We start from the raw sequence: 5,954 nt of genomic DNA on the forward strand, positions 1-5,954 counted from the left end.
CGCGCGTACGGGGAGGGAGCACGGGAGGAATTTTGCCCCGCCCCTTTCCAGCCAGTCCCTCCCCATCCCGGCGCCTGGGTAGGGCGGGTAGAGCCTCGGGCGACGCTGCCGGGCTCGATGCTCTCCGGGCGGAGCCGCCCTGCGGCTGGGCAGTGCGGGGCGAGACAGGGCGGTGCGGCGTGCTGCGATGGGCAGGGACCGCTCCGGGCAGCGGTAGAGGGGTGTGAGGGCTCCTCCCGCATCCCGCCCGTCCTGCAGAGCTCCAGGGGCTCCTCCCGCATCCTGCCCATCCTGTAGAGCCCTGAGGGACCTTGTCCCCCATCCCGCCCCGCAGAGCTTCGAGGGCTCATCCCGCATCCCGGCTTCACCGCACAGCCCCGAGGGACGGCGGGAGCTAATCACGCATCCCGCCCCGCAGAGCGGCAGCCATCTGACAGCCTCAGCCAAGGGAAGTGGCAGAGGGGACGGGCGAGGGCTTTCCCTGGGGGTAGGCACAGGAGCCATCGGTAGGAAGGGACCCCCAGCTCCTGAACCTGAGGTGCCTCCTCCCCGGGGCAGAGGGACGAGCCCGGGCCCACCTAGAGCGAGTGCCCTGTTCGGGCAGAGCCTCCTCCTCCTTCTCGGCCTTCTCTGGTGTTTTCGACACGGATTAGAACTCGTGGGTGCAGAGCTGAGGATGTGCGTTTACAAAGCTGTCACCGAGCACCTCAGGAGAGCCCAGCATTCCCACACCTCGCGGAGCTCCTGGAGAGGTTCACCAAGCACCACCACCACCAGCAAGGCAGGAATAAGCTGTGTCCCTTTGCAGCTTAGTTTTCACAAAATACATCACAAAATGTTTGAAATAATGACCATCCCCAGCCAGAAAGAGTGACCGTCATCCAGCTGTTTACTCACAAGCAGAATGAAGACTCTAATTCCTCTTCTTGGCTGCCTTGTTGCTTTTGCTGTCAGGAACGCCTTTGCTTGCTCAGAGTGACAAAAGCTCTCTCCCGCTGTTCAGGATTAATGCTTTCCACTGCATAAAGTTGGGGAGAAAATCTGTCTATTACACTGTGTCTGTAAGCCTGTCTGGTTTATGTCTGTTTTCTTTGTGCTTTACCTTCTGTTACAGTTCTGCTGTTAAGGTTTGTTTTGGATGTTACCTAAAATTCAAAGACCATGACTCTTTGGATTCAGACCAATCTCATGTGTATGGGCAGTGTTTCCCAATCCCAGAGAGTACCTGTTCTGTAAGATCTTCAGCTAATTCCAGCAACGCTGTAGTGAATTCCAGCAACACCATCCCTATTACTGTAATCTTCACAGAAATAGCAACTACTCTGTTGAGTAAAACACTGTGTTGGTTACTACTCAAAAACTGGTAGCATGACCTCACTTCACTGCACCTTCAGCCCTTCTGAAGTGCAGCAGTGGTGGCCATGTACCACTGTTAGGAATCTCTCGTGCTGCTAAAAAGTGAAATTATGCAAACACTGGAAGAGTTGCTTTGGCAGACTAAGTGCCACCAACTCAACCAAACACTACAAGCAGTTCAAATGGAGTAAATGGCATTTGGTGGCATGGTAATTCCTCTCACTGTGTAATCTTCACTCTATTTGCTATTCACTTTAAATCTGTTACTAATACCAAAAAAAAAAAAAACAAAAAAAAAACAAAACAAAAAAACAACCAAACTCTTCAGTTCATAAATCACTTTGGAATCATACACAAGAGTATCCAGTGCCATAAACAGTCCCCACCATTCACTGAAACTTCAGGTTTCTGTATGCTCTTACGTATTCCAAGTTTCTGAGTAGGAGGAGCTGGCAAAAACCTCTGGTGGCTGCTTCATTTGCACATCACCTGTTTTCTGGTAATTGCCTTGGAGTAGGGATTCAAAGTGGCTCACAGTGGTGATGCTCATAGCTTTGGAACCGAAAGAGCAAATGTGAGAAGCTTGGGAGTATCATCATAGGAGGCAGCCCTGCTTGTTGACTTCCAAGGGTTTCAGGGAAGAAAGTAGTACCTCAGGCTGAATCAACCACTGTAACCATAAGCAGCCCAACTTCCACTGGGCTGAATCATTAGAGCTGAAGTTGCTTAAAACATTCCCCTCATACAGAGCTAACTTTGCAAGTGGAATTGTGGTATGAGACAGAACACTTGATTTTTCAACAAAAGTTGCTGTTGCTTACAATTTGAGTGACTAGAAAGAGGAAAATAGACTGTCCCACTTCATCATATACTATATTAAAGGCACTGCTTGCTAGTAAGTGTATAATATTGTCGCTAAAAGAAAACATTTACTGGTAAAACCAGTCTACTTTCTTCTCCCTCAATTTCTCTTGCTTGTCTTTTTAATTGTTATGTAGTTGCAATTCATATTTTGTCTTAGCAAGAAACAAAGAAAAAATATTTTTAAAGCGAGATCAACACACTGCCAGATGACTTCAGGCTTTCCATGGAAACAATTTATCCAAGTTCTGCTTTTCAGACTTGTGTTAGGCTGATGTGCTTTGGCTGAACTTTTTTCTTAATGCTGTGCTAAGTATCTGAAAGTGTTGTTGACCTTTTCCCTGCCTTTTCCTTCCCTCATTTGCATGAAGAACGATGGTGTAAGGTGTGAAGGAAAAGGTGGCATATCCAAGTGCCTCCTTCTGCCTCAGTAAGCTTATATTGAGAGATAAGCCATTTGAAAGCAGAGTTACTGACAACAGAATTCATAGTGGGCAAACAAAATGCAGCCGTTCCATGCCAGTTCTTCTTTTTTTGTCTTGCCATATCCTAGACTGTAGACCTTTGAAACCAGATGGAATACATATATGAACAGATGTACTTCTCTTACTTCCCACTACCAACTGTTATAGAATGGACACAATTTGCCCTTTTACACATGAAGAGCTTCCAGAGCAAGGTCTGAAAGTGCAGGCTCAGTAGCCATCATGAGCCAGAGACTATGTAACAGAAATACAGACTCAAATATGACTGCACAACCAATGTTGAATATTTTATGTGAAACAGCTTACAGACAATTTGCAGATATGTAAAATGGGACAGTGATATAAATGTTGGTCTCATTAACTTGTAATATATGGAGTAGAATAATAAGTTTGGTTGGTTTTTCTTTCTTTACATTCAGTGATTACATAGCTTCAGTTTATGCCTTATCATGTACCTATCAAAATTAGTAATCAAGTTTGACATTTACGTAGCTACAAGGGATCAGTGCATGCTTTCTGCTGTACAATAAGAGGTTATAAGTGAAAACATAGGCCAACAAGATCTTTGGATTTATCTGAACAGGAGTAGGAGGGAACCTGCAAGAAAGGATCGTGAGTGCCAGTGACTCCAAGACAGAGAAGGGTTTAGACTGGAGGAGCTACTGATCAGTAGGGTAAGAGTAATTACTTGTCCAACTCTTAAGCGACTTCTGTTAAAAATATTTCTGCCTAGACGTGCTGCAATTTGTCCTCGCTCAAAGTGGAAATACTATGCCAAAGCTCCTAGTAACAGGCACCATCCTCTGAAGGCATCCTTGTAAAACCAATCTGTTAGCTTGTTGCAATGAAAACCAATTTACCAATCAAGGGCTTTTCACACAGTAACAAAACTGACACTGTATTTTTCTTCAACAGTCTGTGTAAGAGTCCTCCAGATTATTGTTTCACAGTATGCAACACTATCAGACCCTTCTCATGCTTTCAAACAGAAGTTACATTTACTGCCAACGTTCAGCTACATAGATTTAAGTAATATTGATGACCTAGTGCTGAATAATGAGAGGTTTCCTCAATGACAGTGATTTCAAATGTAAGCTTGGATGGTTATGCTGCCGTTTTTATTACTGAATAAACTGTTGTTAATCTGCTAGGAAGAGAAATATGGATATAAGTATTCTGCAAGCAAGAATGAAAGTTGGAAGCTTGATTTTGCTCGTTTCCTCCCAGAAGTTGTTTCTTTCACTCTTAGTTTTATTTTACTTCCTGTTTACTTCATTTCTTGTGTTGGAATATAGGATGGTTACGACTATTAGACCTGGTGGTTTGTGCATTATACCTGCAAAGAGTAGCACATGGGTTTGTGTAAGGAGTTTACATAAGGAGTTTATATAAGTTGACCTGAAAAACTCGGTCTCCTTTCAGTTGATTTTGTATCATGAAGCTTTTAGTAAGACACTTCCAGTTTTACATCTGAATTAGAAGAAAGTCTGAATGTAATGGCTTTATTTAGCAAACTTAGACCTGTTTTTCAGTACCAAGAAATGGCTTATACATTCCTCAAGATATGAGGCAGTTTAAAGGCCAGTAAGACAGTGAGCTGTCACCCATCTGTTCTTCTCTAATGTCAAAAAGTACAGCCATTTAAAACACCTGATATTTTCCTGGTGATTGTTGTGTATAGATGAGTGAGAGAACAACGCTTTCACTGCAATCTGCTCATTATATTTTTTGAAAGCAGTTATCTAAAGAGTAGATTGTATGGTGTTAGATTTCTCTTATTTTCTGTCTTCCACAAGGATGGATGCTGAATTACCCCAATCATTGCTTCGTCTGTCTGCAAAAAAAAAAAAAAAAACAAAACCAAAAAAATGACTAAAAAACAACCAACACTGCTTGAACGTGAACATCCTCCTGTTGGAGCTATGTTTTTCCTATATTAGTTTTTCACATGAAGAGGCAGTATTTGCCAAATAATTAGGGAGGAGTAGAATAGACTTCAAGGCATTCTTAAAAGAGCAGGATGGAAGAAACTATATTTCTTCCATCAGTACCTACTAGATACTGTAGCATAGGAAAAATTACCATGCAGCTTTAGGTAACTTGAAGGTCAACTTACTTGTAAACGTGTCTTTCTTTCAGAAAAACCCTGTAATTTGTAATCCTTTGCCTAGCAGTTCCTGTGAATAGTAAAACGTTGCCCACTAGTCACAGAGCTATCATCCACAGAACTTCCTATGCTGCAGCCTTTATCGCTCTGTTATTTGTCAGCTTTCCTTAACATAAGGTCTGACAAGCAAAGAAACCTTTGCATAAATACTAAATTGAGATTAATATTTTGTTTATTTAAAGTTAAAAAAAATACAGGAAATTCTATAAAATGGGGCCCAAAAAGTTTGAGGATAGTGTGAAACATAACAGTAAATGCAAATCTGGAGCTGAGATTTCTAAACTGCTTGCTTTGGAAGCATCCATGCCTTATCATGTGATGCATGTAATTTTAGGGACAGAGAGACAGGAATACCATTCCATTTACCATAAATATGTATTATGTCTTTTGGAGCAAAATCACACTCTGCTAACCCTCAAAGTCCAGATGAATATAATTTCCTCGCCACTGTGGACCTTAGGAATTATGCTGAGGAATGATTCCAGCATTGGACAGCTCTGTGAGAGTAGGAGTGGAGAAAGCAATGAGAAAGTAGAGAGTGAAATGGACTTTTCCTCTCATGATTCTTTAAAAGTCCATACAAAGGGAGCTGCCATGCTCTGTGTGCAACATCATTTCATTAGCCATGCACATCTAGGTTCTCACAGCTTTGTTCCCTTTCTCCTTTCCCTCTGCAGGTGTCAGAGAGTTCCTTGCTTTCATCTCTGAAAGCCCTGGTATGCTCATAAAAAGCGTCTCAGATCTTCACACACCATAGTGTGTCCTTGGTAAACAACCTTACTCACATACCTCTTCCTGCTCTGGCCTTGGGAACATTTTCTCCTCCTCCTCAAAGGAACATGATGAGATTAAATAAGAGCAGCAGCTTCCCAACAGTCCTTAACTCCTTGAGAACTAAAGTCCTTGTTTAGACTTGCTGAACCTAGAACAAGGAGGCTGGATGGAGTTCTGACAAAACTTATAAAATCTTGAGGGATCTGAAAGTATTTCCTTTTTCTCATTCCTCACTTTCATCTCAGTTAGTGTTCTTCTCCACTGCCTCTTGTCCCAATATTAGATTCCAAACCAAAAGATGCACAAGTCCA

Source organism: Cuculus canorus, chromosome 15 (genome assembly GCF_017976375.1).
Source record: "Cuculus canorus isolate bCucCan1 chromosome 15, bCucCan1.pri, whole genome shotgun sequence".
In the NCBI taxonomy this organism is placed as follows: Eukaryota; Metazoa; Chordata; class Aves; order Cuculiformes; family Cuculidae; genus Cuculus; species Cuculus canorus.